The sequence below is a fragment of the Ostrinia furnacalis genome, unplaced genomic scaffold (assembly GCF_004193835.3).
Source record: "Ostrinia furnacalis isolate ACB-3 unplaced genomic scaffold, ASM419383v2 OfSCF1245, whole genome shotgun sequence".
Classification (NCBI taxonomy): domain Eukaryota; kingdom Metazoa; phylum Arthropoda; class Insecta; order Lepidoptera; family Crambidae; genus Ostrinia; species Ostrinia furnacalis.
The window spans coordinates 213,608-228,440 of NW_021131484.1; the positions used below are offsets into that span (position 1 = coordinate 213,608).

Consider the following 14,833-nt stretch of genomic DNA (forward strand, 5'->3'; position numbering starts at 1 on the left):
ATTGCGCACAGAAGCCGCTCGTGAAATTTTGTGTTATGATAACGTAGCTTTCGACCTTATTCGTCAAGATTATATCAAACTTTTACTTAAGCATGTTATACCTACTGTTAGCGGGTTAAATCGAATCTACGCATTCCATCACTATTCAATCGATGACTCGTGCACTACACTACGATCTGTCACTTGACTTTCGGTATTTTCGCGCGTATATTAATGCTAAATGTTTTCTTGTTCAAGTTTGCTAATAAATGTGGTTGATAAGTAAATTCAGTCTTTATAGAGTTCAGAAGTGAGATCTGAAACCTATGATGATAGTAACGTGATTTCAAAAGGTTCCAGGTGACCAATGTTTCGTGTTATTTGTCACGAATGTTATCACAAAACGCCCACGATTCTATGATTATAATGGAATATGATGAAGAGAAAATGTCAAGGAAACTACGCTGACAACTGTGTGAGATGCAGAAAAGTATTTAAGTACGAGAAATGATGACGCAAATTATGAAGATACTCCCTCCGTAACTTGGCTTGTGGTCACGTAAGTGGTGAACAATTTGACTAACGATGGCCCCAGAGCAGGTACGATTTATTATTATTATCGATTATTCCATCAGCAACAATATTAACACATTTCCTTTTTGAGCAAAATAATGCATGGAAGTGAATGATGCATCAAATGTTATAGGTATTGTCAGTCTTTACTGATAATGCCAGGAATGTGTGTGAAAGCTATGGTATGTGCTCACTTTAATTGCAATGCCTAATAAACTATTTTAGTAAATCAAATTAAATTGAACGGTGTTAACTTGTTCATGTTTACATTCTGCGAAGAATAACCTGTTGAGATTTAAAATCTACAAAGAATAGATAGAATATGGTCAGATAAATTAAATAAGTTTGGTGATCATGCCCGAGTCACCTCTTGGCATTATTTTGGAGAAAAATTAATAATTTTATTCAAGTAAATTGAAGCTAAGGTCTGTGTTGTGTAAACCAGTTTTAGTATCATGATGTTTCTTTCTTGACGTTGAGCACTATAAGATGAGATAAAATTAATTAGCTTAATTTGTAAATTGAAATTAAGTAAAGCAGCCAGTTATGCCGTTGAACATGTGGTGTATTTTTGGTACTCTTATAGTGATTGATACTTCAATTATTGGGAAACATAATTATTATTATGTTACATGATGCTATATTTTGAGTTAAGATAATGTTAATATTGAACTTTTCCAACTTATCAATTAATTTCTGCTGCCAGTAGTGATTTGGGTTGTATCACTAAAATTGAAAAAAAGTGTGGGTGATTAAAATTTATCCAATTATTATAATTTAAAAAAAAAAAGATATAGAATGTGGTACATTTAACTTAAAGAGTATTCTTGTGTACCAGCCATTATTGTTGGTTATTCTTCCCACATGGTGAAAATGATTTTAATCTTGAGGTTATTTTATTAGCTGTTTAATAAAAAGGTTACTGGTTGTAGCATGTTGTGTGTGCATATTTTTAGATTTGACTTGAGTTTTAGATATGGTGACCTATCTGTCTGCGGGTTGGCCCTGTGGTGAGCAAATCAGTCAAGCACAATACCTGAGTGAAGCTTAACACTGAGCAAGGGTACTCCACATAAGTGATTTGGAGTTGAACAGAAGGTAATGCTATACAAAAGACATCAGCTGTGATATTTGGTGAGTGAAAATGCCATACAAAAGGAATCAGCTGTGATATTTGGTGAGTTGAATTAATGTTTTATTGCAAGGGTTGAGCTGAGACTAGCAGTGCCACTGCGGCTTGGTTGTTTAACTGTGCTTATTCTTGTCATTGGCATGAAATTGCATACAATTAACTTGAGTGTGAATAGATTTTAATAATTAATTAGCTACAGTCTACTGCTAGACTTTAGAACTTCCTAACTGCCGCTAGCAGCCTTAAGCAAAAAGTTATTTAAAGTACTTGGGTTTTTCTTGTGAATGCTTTGAGGATGGTAACTTCATTGAAGTATTTGCAATTGTGCTGTTATCTAAGATAATAACAAGAAGTTTGTTTTGATAAAGTTGCATTTGTGTGTGGAGCAACTTGGTGTTCACCCAAACACAATGTTAAGCATCATATGAGATTAGTTGGATTGAGTGGAAGGAAAAATTAATAAAGGCTTTTCCTTTCACTAAAAATAAATTATCACAAATCAGGGACTTAGTGAATCGAGTCCGGTTGCCTAATGAAGAGCCTATAGAATTTTATTACAATAAATTGGGAATAGGTATGTCATGTCAATTAAGTGATGAAGTGATCACGGAAGCCATCATTGGTACTCTTGGCAACAAATTATTAGAAGTTGGTGCGAAGTCAGCTGGGTGCCGAGACACTGCCTCTCTTCTCCAATATTTGGCCAGTATCAATAATTTAGATGCTAGTGTAGAACAAGACCAACCTGTGACAGCATTGAGAAGTGTCAGTTCTAACAAAAATATAAAATGTTTTGTTTGTGGCAAATTAGGTCACAAGGCAAGTAGATGTCGTAAGAGCAAGGAACACAGATATAAAAGTTCCTCATCTGGTGAAGATTAATTACACAATTAATTTTAGATTATCTGTTTTTCTACGCTTGCCTACGGGGCCTCTACAGCGTATACACTGTGCTTGCTTTCGAAGCCCTATATCACTATTCTGTGAATTATTAACTCCTTGCCTTCGGGGCCTACACAGCGAGTGATACCTGCTTTCGGAGCCTTAATTCACCTTGGTTGTAGTGGCTGACACTTGCTTCCGGGGCCTACACAGTGTTTTGCCTTAATTTGCTCTCGGAGCCTCACACAATACTATCTTCATGTGAATGATGACGCTTGCCTTTGGGGCCTCCATAGCGTGTGTTCTCTTACATTGCCTTGTCTATCGGGACCTTATGGTGCTAATTTGAAAATTATAAATAACTTGAAAAAATCGAACTGCCTAAGGCGGGAATTGAACCCACGACCTTCCGCTTGCCGGGCGACTGCTCTTCCATATGGTGCNTGTGGTTGATAAGTAAATTCAGTCTTTATACTACCTATACTACAACTTTTCACACTCACTTTCACATTTAAATGGGATTTTCATGTAGGTACGAGTACAAGTAAGGTTATTCTGGGACTGATCATCATAAGTGAACTTTATTTATTCTTCACTATTCGTGAAAGAGTTAATCATCATAACGATATCATTATCATTCTACGATTGGAATTTATAAGAAAAATTCTGCAATTCACAAAAACAAATATATCCATTACACTAATAAAATACGATGTTACCTGTCATCTCTTTAAACATAATCGAGATAAAAATTATTACATCCAATCGTTCGTTGATATAAAATTAAATCGGAAATGTCAATTTCGTCTTCTACAATTTCATTTATTGGTGCGTGTTGGTATTTTTTTAATTGTATTGTTGCTGGTTGTCATTTTAAAAGAACATCGGCACTAATTAGTTTCATTATGATGTTTTCTTCAGCCGCATTTATTGCGAACTAGCTTTCCGCCCGCGGCTTCGCCCGCGTGGAATTTTGTCTGTCACAGAAAAACTTTATCGCGCGCGTCTCTGTTTCAAAAACCGGGATAAAAACTATCCTATGTTCTTTCCCGGGACTCAAACTATCTCTATGCCAAATTTCATCAAAATCGGTTGCGAGGTTTAAGCGGTAAAGCGTAACAGACAGACAGACAGACAGACAGACAGACAGACAGACAGACAGACAGACAGACAGACAGACAGACAGACAGACAGACAGACAGAGTTACTTTCGCATTTATAATATTAGTTGGGATGCCGGTTTTTGTCTCTGGTATAAAATAATGCAATCGCAACTAACGCTCGGTTGTTTTCCCGCGCTGCGGCGCCGTACTTGTGGATTTAGGATTTTTATCTGAATCTACTAATCTGAAAGCTACTAGCTTCTTCCTGCGTATTTGCCTGCGTGGCTTATGATAAATTATATCCTACTATGATATTGTGATAAACATTCAGCGTTAGTAGTGGTATCTAAAAACATCTTCACAAAATAATGCGTTTTATAGATTTTTATCGTTATTTAGTAATTTCAGCATTTCAAGTAGGTAGGTACATTAAAATTTTACTTATTTATTTATGAATAAAACCAATGCATCCCACTTACACCTAAACTAAATAGAATAAGGGCTTAATACATTTTATGATGATTCAAGAGAAATCAGCGTCCAGCAATGACCTGAAAGCTTCATAGTTATTATGTATTTGAATCCAGCAGTATAACTGGCCATAAATTCTCGTTAAATACCTTCATAAATTGAATAAATCTCCGTCGCCCGTAGCGAGCGGACTGGTAGGCACCGTTACACCTCAATTCAAGATTCCTAAATTATGCGGGTTCATATGCAAATTACTTGGACACTTGGACACCGACTGGTTCTAACCACTTCGTTTGGAAGTGACAAAACCTTCACTGTTTCTAGTTTTCAGGTCATGTGACGCAAACAGTTTCACGCGGGCGCGCTAATGCTCGAAAAACGAGTCATTTTGACTTTTTTTTGTGACTCACTAAGTGGGCTAAAAGTAAGAATTGTGGTGTTCGATCCTGTCTCGAGTGACATGACGTAATTATGGCAACATAATGCTTCTTTAACGTTTTTAAACGACATTGATGTCAAATTTTAAATTTTTATTGCAAATTCGGTATTATTGCAATTAGATAGAGTGCCACAGTGTAGCTTGACGAACTGCCATCTTCATAAATTCACTGTGTAAATAGCTCGTTCAATTTACTTGCAAGAACAGCTTTCAGCGAGTTACTGAAAGCACTGATATTTAAAGGGTATCACCATTGTATTTTGAGTCTTGTCTCTGTGGAAATAGGGTAGATAGGATAGTCGAGTGGATTGTTCTCTTTAAGAGCGGAAGAGCGGATTGTAGCGGGATAATCGAATTCATTAGCACTCATTGTACTCTAAATAGTGCGGAAGGATGAACTTACTCTACCGGTATATTGTCGATGACAAGGAAAACTTTCCATTTGCATATTTCTATCTCAGAACGTAAACTAGTACCATAATAATCTAAAGATTACAAAACGATGGTTCAATGCCCGCAGAAAATGCGTTTCATCGTCGTAGCACCGTGGAAATTGTTAAGTCAACCTACTTTGAAAACTAATTTTAGAACATCAAATATTGTAGTAATTTTATAAAATGTAAAAACAATTTACCAAAATGATGGCGAAAAATAAAAAAACGAATTGCGATCCTGCCAGGATTCGAACCTGGAATCTTCTGATCCGTAGTCAGACGCGTTATCCATTGCGCCACAGGACCCATGTTGCAAGCGACGAAATAAGCAATCATTTACTGGCCGCCTTCTAAATACGACAAAAGACGATCGTAGTTATTTTTTCGCCAGCGTTTGTTTTGTTTTTTTTCTTTGGCCAGCTCAGTTAAAATATTGAACGGAGACCGACGGTATTTCTCACGCCTACGTTTTCAAACGAAAAAGTTTGGCCCACTATTTTATTACATTACACGAATAAAAAAGCTACTTAGATTGCATAATTATGTCACATTTATATGAATAAAGACAATTTTTAAGTGTATTTCTGCAAACTAGTATATTATTAGTTACATTTATGATATCTGTATTAAGTAATTATTTTAGCAAAGATAAGTGCGCGAGAGAAAACTTTATCTTACCAATTATCATAAAGAGTTACGTAGGCAAAGACCAAGGATAAAGTACAGTACAGATATGCAAATGTTTTTTCATTCAATTTGCAATCGTAAAAATAAGTGTCACTGCATTAATAGTGGCCTATTTCGCAACTCTTCTATTAACGTTTCAGCGAATGCCGAACGTGTTGAAAGTTAGCGCACGCGATGTCCGGCGCATGACCTGCTTAGTATAACGGGTCGGCTGCCGTACAACCGTTGCTCGCGCGCAGATGTATCGCCACGGGTTATATAAGGTAAAAATAAACAGATGACGATAGGGACAGACGCTTCTTCTTCTGCCCATTCCTAATTTATTTGTGGTTGGACCTCCCAATCATGCGTCTCCAGGCGGCTCGGTCCTGGGTCGCCTCTCTGTTGACTTGAGCCTCTTTATGTTCCTTATTTACTATGAACATTCATGTGATTCGGGGTCTTCCTCGTCCTCGGGGTTTAGTTTAGATGTCTAGCACTTTTCTGGTCATATGATCGGGTGGTCGCCTCATAACGTGTCCGTACCACCACGTAGGGACAGAGGCAGAGGCGATTAAAATTAACAAACGACGATCGGGATAGATCAAAAAGTCAGAAAGAAAGAGAGTTGGGAAAGAGTTTAGTAAAATAAACAAGTGGCGATCGGGATGGAGTTGTTGCTATTAACAGGTGACGATCGAGATAGTTTCAAAGGTGAACAAAATAAACAAATGACGATTGGGAGTTGTGGCTAATTGCGTGTGAAGGGTTATGATGATTCGGAAGGTTATTCTCTCGTAGAAGATTGATAATAATTGAAGTTACAGCATGGCTAAGTAATAAAGAATACTGTGCGCTTTGAACTCTGTGAGCGATCTCTTCTAGATAACCTGGTATAAAAGGTTACATACATGATTATGGGGTTTATAAAAGATTTTTCTCATTGATTGCACCCGTTAGCAACTTGTAAGGTAACGAAAAACGTAAAAAGATGATGAGTTAAAGATGAACAAGAGCTGAAATGCCTCCTTCTTCATATTTTAGTACTTTACAGAAGAAGAAAAGTCAATACGTATCTTTTTATTTAACCTACTTTAAACTACTTTTGGCTTGTTTTAGCGTGTCTGACTTAAAACAGGTGACACCGTTTGCTCGGTAATTTGTCATGCCTTTTACACGTTTCATACCATTTAATGTGAGCCAATTCTTAGTATGAAGAGTGAAAATTCAGATATACCGACAGCACTTTCACCCCAGCTGCAATTGGACCACACAATGTCGAGATTTTTAAAACTGAATGCCCGTTTCATTTTCACTATTCATTTTAATGAGATCTACGAGTATACGTGCAATTGTCTCGGTAATTATTGATATATTTTATCTTTTTTGTTTTATTTTATTTGTTTAATCTGTATTTCAGATGTGAAGATACAAATGACGGATTTAATGCCAATGAAAATTCGTCAAATCTATTCAAATAGTCGTAACAGACGAACAATGTGAATAAACTTACATAGAGTCGCATATAGGTGTTAATCGTAATTATTAACGCTGTAAGTGTAATGGATGAATTTCGTCATTTCAAAAATGGAATGCCCGTTTTAATTTCACTATTATTTTATTATTATAATAAGATCATTACGTGCCATTGCAATTGTCTCAACTATAATTCATAATCACTTCAAATCGAACATCAAAATATAGTATTGGCCTAAGTCAACAATACTATCTTTTACGGTTCACAAATCGCAACTAATCATTTACTAGATAGTGTGTTTCTCGTAACTTAATTGGAGAGCGGTTACGTCAAACATAGACTTTATTGCCTATTTATTTAATATAGTTTATGAAATATTGATATTGATTTTACCTTGGGGTTTCGTTAGGATATTCGTTCGCTGTGCGTTCAGCCGTTACTTTGGGCCATTTATTTCGAGGATTTATGCCCCAGCCTACTGTAAACCATTTAGGTTCTTCAAAGCTTACAACCAGTACATGGCTTTAGTGAAGTAAATTTTGATTGATAGACGGTTTTTTATTTTGTATTATTGTAATACAAAAAATACTCGACCGTGACTACTGTAATGAACCTACTCCTAACACACTTTTAGATAAGTTGGAGAAGTTAAAGGGAATCTATGTTATGCTTAGTATAGTGCAAAAAAATACTTGAAAAAGGCAATTTTGGACGTGACTTTTATTACTAAAATGAAAATTGTTCACGTGCAATTAAAAATTGGGCCGTTTGGAGTTAACAGTTTATTAAGAGTACACAATATAAATATTTTGACTGTGGAAAATTGTGTTGCGATGGTAAATTTTACAGTAAATAATATTTTGTGATGTCTGCTATTAATAATGTTAACAGACGATTTGTTAATAGTAAATTGAACTTTTATGATGTCCTTATTTGTGACGTACCTAGGTACTTATTTGCCGGAATCATTTATTGTTGTGCTTATGTGTTTCGTGGTTACACATGCAATTAATGAATACAGATAGTATTATGTATTGCCATGTACTTATATTCGATTCACTAGTCATTCAATTATTTTAGTGTTTATACCTTCACGATAATATTTTACTGTTATTTTATCGTAGAACATAGCACGACTACGAGAATTATGTATGTTGTTACTTACTTATATCAAAAACATTGCAAGGTTAAGGTTAAAAAGTTACGACTATTAAGTAAGTACCTACTTAAGTAGGTAGATAGGTACTCTAGATTTATTGTTATTAAAAATTGGGACACTAAAAGTTTCAACAAAAAATACGAAATGGGACAAAATGCGAAAGTTACTAATAGGTAATGAATAGTAACAGAATATGGAAATTCATGTGGGAGACCTTTGTGACCGAGAGGTCCCGGGTTCGATTCCCGGCCGGGCAGAAATTGAAATGATGAATTTTAATTTCTGTGACGGGTCTGGGTGTTACTATGTATAATATGTATGGATTTAAAAAAAGTATATAATTAGTATATCCGTTAAGCTAGCACCCATAAAACACAAGCATTAAGTTGCTTACTTTGGGGCTAGCTGGCGCTGTGTGAAATTGTCCAAAGATTTATTTATTATTTATTTATTTGTCCAGCAGTGGACGGCTTCATAGGAATATATCCTTTAATCTAATAAGTAGAACAACTGTTATGAACGGCGACATCCTGGCTTTTAGTTTTTATAATTAGTCTCAGAGTAATGCGGCCGCGGTGCAGCAATACTGCAATTAAGCTGGACCGATGCACGCCACTGGCCGAGCAATAAACTGCAGTGCTTAGGCACCGTGCACACTCGGTATTTACTGTAAAATCTTTTCGCGCGTCTGAATGTAAAGGTGAGGACACATTGCCATGTTAGAACTAGTGTAATGTTCTGTCAAGCTTATACGTCTTCATAAACCTATGACGCCACTAAAATAGTAGTTTTGAACATTCAATTAAGTGAATAATTGGATTATAATTGCATCAGATTTTAAATATTGCGCAAATATTTATTAGTTAATGCAAAACTACAAAGTTACCTTACTAATATCCAACGTAATTAAAACGAATTGATAATGCATTCTATAGAGGAGGACAGACTGCGTTCAGAAATGGTCTTATAGAAACTGATGGTAAGCTCCACTTAGTTGCGAATTTGCGATTTAATAGTTAATTGTAACAGTCATGATTTTACATAATCTATTTATTTACAAAGTGTACTCAGACCCTTACTTCAGTTTAGCACTTATCTAGACAAGGACTTCAATCTATATCAGCCCAAGTTCGGCATTCCATAAAAAGCTAGCGTTAAATACTAAAACTCCATTCTCCCGAAAAAAGCATTATGCTTCAGATATTTTCTTTAGGCCCAGTCACGAATGGCTAGTTCCATATTTCATCAATTTTAGTAGGAATTTTCCAACATTGCTTTTTTACAAATATTTATAGTTCAGCTTACTTATCCGGAAAAGAGCCATACAGGAGATAAAGATGAAATAATTACTGTATTGCGTATGATTGTGCATTGTACAGTCGACAGCAAGACAACGTAAACATTGTATCTTACGCAGTTCGACTTTGCAACGAAAATGTATAGTCTGATGTGCTGTCGACTGTACTTTTAATACAATATTTAACAGGGACGTCTGCAGGAGTTAACTAGTTGAATTATTTGCATGTATAAGTAGACAAGGGAGACTATTAGGTATTACTTATCCATTTAGTATATCAGTTGATTTCACCTGATTATGATAAGCTCTATTATATTTATTTTTTGCAATATAACGACATACTAGCTTATTTGTAATATCGGTATCCGCTTTAAACGATTCACCATTTAAATAAAAAGCAAACGAAATACGCACCACTTATTCGCCCCGACAAAAAATTTCACATATGAAAAATATGCCTGTTGTTTAATACATTTCACTCATGTCAAACGTGCCAGTAAATCCAACTATTGGCATAAAGTCTGATTGTGACAAATGAACAGAAAAGCTCCGCCAATTAGCAGTTTTTATGCTGTTATTTTGACGAGATGTGCGGACATTTTTATTTTGCACCTCCGCGCCGCGTCAATGTACGGGGAAAAGTGTTAATAGATCTAATTATCGGTACCATTAAGTCAAAGAATTCTTTTTTTTCCGACAATACAAATTTTCCTAAATTGAGCAGGGTTGTACGAAAGACGGCACATCAAGCTAAACTCAGTGGCGACTTATCTCTTTGCAATACAGGCTAATTTGCAACCTTATAAGACCCAGACCAATACAATCAGGGAATCCGTGCGTAGATCAAACTATAATTTTTGATACGTTCTGAATCTAGTGATTTAGTAGCAAAGCTGCCATTATCATAATAAGTAAGTAGGGTTAAGTCTGTAGTTAGCTACTTCCCACTTACAGACTCCAAAAAAGGTATCAAGAAATATAGGAAATGCACGCGCAATCTTGCCCAAGGTGGAAAGAATGTAGAGTTTTATTTATTCCTGTCCAGCCTCGTAAGCTTGAGGAAAAACATGTTCTTAACTTTCTTACATTTGCCGGAGGCGTCAACAATAATTTTAGGTCTTGTTCCTTTAAGATATACAGAAACACATACAACATAAATTGCTCTTTATATCGTTGTTCATAATCGATTGAGCTTTTTTTGTTTATTTGCTGCCACTTGTATAATTGTGCATCGGCAAATAACGTAGGCTCTATTATCTAACAGATATTAGGCATTATCATGTTTCCAGGTTTTGCAAACGACTTCAAAAAGTTAAAATACTCTGGTTTCACCACACGAAAAGTTTTTGTTTTCTGCTTACGGAATGTGCAAAGTCAGATGATGTTTCTGCGTGTTGTATTTTGGTTAGTTTTTTCTATTTTTGTGTAATGGCAAGGAAAAACTATGTTCAGCAGTGTTTTTGCGGTTTAATAAAATGTTTGTGTGTATGAGTCAGAAATGCTTTTATGTATTTAAGTACGTCTATCCATTGTCTCAAAGTAATTAAGCAAGCTTTATCTACGATCAGCTACTTTTAGGACGTGACTATTTAAAAAGGAAGTTTATTTTTAGTTCCTAGACTTAAGTCTAAAAGTTAATTTGTTGTGAACTTTCAGACAAAGCATTACATTGGTCTTGACGTTTTATGCTCGTCTGTAATTACGAAAGAAATGTCTGGTTACCACAGTAGTTTAGTTTGGCGTAGCATAAAATGTCTTAGGGTGGATTCGACCAAACAAGAGTAAATATTAATCTCAGAATAAATCGTCAGTTATTCGACATTTTGACATATTTCCCATACTGGTTTCAGTATTGACAGTTTTGTCAATGTGCCAGTTATACTAGGAGTTACACTCGGATAAAAGTTTGGTCTAATCCCGTCTTAGGAGTAATAAATGTTTTATACATATACGATATAAGAGTATCACGGTTTACTTTATAGTAAGATTTCCGTGCAAGCTCCGCGGTTCCACCCAGTGACTGCATCTTTCTTTTTAAAAAGTATTATGCTTATGAAGTGTTCCTAAGTGCGATGCACTGCTCAAGACAGGGATGCACTCAGGCGCATCGTGGCCGTGCCGGGAGGGGAGGGCAACCGGTCCGGGCTCGTCACAAGCCGTCGTACACGACTGTCCCCGTTTGCCTTGCCATAAGTGTGTTGTTTATCTCCATCTCTAGTTTTCATTTAGGAAATGTTAAGAGAAACAGAGGTACTTATGTTGCCTCAGATACTTGAAGTTTCTTTTTTAGAAATTATTGACTGTCAATACGAAGGACCTAATCATGAGTTAAGTATTTGATAATGAATCCAGAATCAATCAAAGTTAGGCTGGCATTTATTGTTTTCAGTCTCATTGATAATTAGACAAGATATGATGACAAGATTTGATACTTGCATTTCAACAATATCGCGCGTGTCGATTAACATAATAACTGCATTCGCGCAGCGCGTTGATGTCGTAAGTTTGAAACGCCTTCCGCTTTCTTAGTTTGTCAGCGATCGCTGATCAAACGCAGGTCGCACTGATAACGCGATGAAATCCACGCAGACGGAAGAAAGTTGCCCAGCCGAAAGCGGTCTTGGAATTTTGGTTACACGTATCACCGACACACAGCGGACGCGCCCACCTGCCAGCCACCACACCTGAACCAAAAGTGTGTCAACGGCTGACTCCTCGAACTCGACGATCGATCGTCACAACTTTCACATTACCTTAAATTAACACTGAAGTTAACATAAACATAATTTACCTTTTTCGAGTCGCGGGCGGTTAGTGAACAAAAATCCGGTTATGCACTATCAGGGGATGGGGTTAACGCACGGGCACAGTGCTAGCACAAATTCACCACACTCAAGTCACAGTCTGTCACATGGTCGGGCGGTGCGCTTGCCTCGGCCGCCAGGTCAGCACTGAGGCTTTCTTAAAGGCGGCAGCGCGCGCGCAGGTAAGAATGAGACTACGGTGCCTTCTAGTGTTGTGACAGCGTAAGACAAACCGGTTTCTGAAGGCAACCGGTACTGGAAACCGGTAGGTATTGCAGGTAACGCGATGCTTAAAGTAGAACTACATGAAGAAGGAGAGTTCTGAAAGACAGATGAACTAATTTGATAATCAGCCATTAGTCTGAGTGAAGGGAAATATTACAAAATCTATATTTTTTAAATAAAACTATCAACTTATACCTTTTAATATTCCGTCTAAAAACCACCAATTTATAATACTCAAACAGGTGACAGCAAAGGCATAGTTTAAGATGCTTACATAAGACATAAATGTTATTTTATTTTAGTCGGAAAATATACAGTGTAAAACAAAGTTCCTAAATATTCAGAAACATTTATATCTGATCAACAAACCTCCATAAATCTTTATTAATCCACTTAACATTTAAAACACCTTTTAAATGTTCGTTCGTTCGTTTCAGCCGAATGACGTCCACTGCTGGACAAAGGCCTCCTCCAAGGTCTTCCACAATGCACGGTCCTGCGCTGCCCGCATCCAGGCTCTTCCCGCGACCTTTACCAGATCGTCGGTCCATGTACTTTTAATTGTCTACTTAATTAATTCCTTCACATAAAGGTACACCCAAACACAGTAATAAACAGCAATTAAGATTATTTAGGGATACACATTGTCTCGTGTCGTGACCTTTTCTGCTCAGGGACTCACGATTTTGCCATAAATCGTCCTATGTCAAGGTTGCTAGAGATGGAAAAGTAAAACAATATTACAAGGTTTTTGTAAGAAGTTTTTTTTTACTTATTTTTTTTTTAAATCTCGTGAACTGTGAGTAAAACTTTCAGCAATGTACGATAATAGAATTAGGACATCTATTTTACCCAATTTTTGTCAAAAATTAATTGATAGTTTCATTGAAATAATTATTATTACTTTATTTTGGTAATCCATTTTACAATTATTTTCTAAATATTAGAACCGGTTAATACCGGTTTAACGGTAAGTGACAACACTACCGTTTACACACCGAGGTAGGTATACTTCGCTTGTGTGAGTGGTGATCACAAACTGAGACAGTCAGGTAATTCTATTGTGGCACATTCATCATAATTATTGTCCTTATCTTCATTTTTCGTGGATTCGATTTCGGATTAGATAAACCTTATTGTTTCGATTGAGAACTACGTTTAAGGAATGTTTTTATGGAAATACAATCACTTAGTGCTCAAAATATTCCTATAGAAATTGTATTGTAATACCTCTAAATCTACTAATGACATGTTTATTCTAGTTGAAATTGTAAAGCTTTCCTGTTTATTTATTTGTATGGAATTTAATTTGTCTTTAATCAAAATTTTAGGAACCTCGGTTAAATACCTAATAGGCACCTAGGTAGGAAACTAGGAGTTAAAGCTAATGCATTTAATATAATTTGCATACCTACTGATTGTATTCTTTACAACTACATCTACTTACTTGAAAGACCTAACTTCATAATATTAGAAGTAAGAACATTTTAAGTTCATCCTAACGCAAAGTTTTTAAGATTATGCAATCAGATAAGCGTCAAAACGGTTTATTTACGAAAGTACGACGTTAACCTTATAAATTAAAATACTGGCATAACACTTAAAGGGATCACCATATAGCACAAACTAATTCATATATTAAGACAAAAGTAACACTTGTCTAACAGTATTTTAGCCATGTTCCCGCCACATCTCCGAGCGTGGTTTACACACTAATAATGCCCATGAAATGCTAAACGCAACGGCACATTCACCTCATACATAATGCGACAGTATTTTGAATGATCGAGGTGCTTAACTTTTAAATTTTAAAGTATTTCAATCAGATACTACGGCATGATAAACGCTGAGTTTGTCAGTGAATTTGCTTGACTTTATTATACAATTTTTTCTCATGATTTTCGAGTACGAGTAAATATAATAAGGTTTTCGATCCCAATTCCCAATGCTTTTTATATGATAAACTCAGAAAGATTAGTGCCTCTTGTGTGTTTTTTCCCTTTATCAATAAATCTTACAAAATATATAGGTGAAAGTCTTTTTATTTTCAGCGCCTAAAAACGACTTTCTGGTTTTCTAATGATACAGGAAATTTATCAATTCGTTTTGAATTTCAAGATTTCTCTTATTTTGATGAATGTTACAAGTTTAAAAGCTCGTTCCTTAATCACAATTTAAGCTTTTGGGAGGCA

The 14,833-nt window shown here is 35.9% G+C and overlaps 1 protein-coding gene, 1 long non-coding RNA gene and 1 other non-coding gene across 4 annotated transcripts in view; 1 reads left to right on the plus strand and 2 right to left on the minus strand.

The window, feature by feature from the left end:
• uif (sushi, von Willebrand factor type A, EGF and pentraxin domain-containing protein uif) overlaps nt 1-12,582 on the minus strand; it is a 103,473-nt gene extending 90,891 nt beyond the window's left edge. For both annotated transcript variants that reach the window (XM_028303516.1, XM_028303517.1), the window contains exon 1: nt 12,404-12,582. The gene's annotated coding sequence lies outside the window, so the exon portion shown is untranslated. The remainder of the gene's footprint in view (nt 1-12,403) is intronic.
• LOC114352062 (uncharacterized) lies at nt 74-2,540 on the plus strand. The gene is made up of 2 exons (XR_003655829.1): nt 74-2,258; nt 2,392-2,540. It is a non-coding gene; the product is annotated as an uncharacterized LOC114352062 (long non-coding RNA).
• TRNAR-ACG (transfer RNA arginine (anticodon ACG)) lies at nt 5,247-5,319 on the minus strand. The gene has a single exon. It is a non-coding gene; the product is annotated as a tRNA-Arg (tRNA).
• Nucleotides 12,583-14,833: the final 2,251 nt, after the last annotated feature.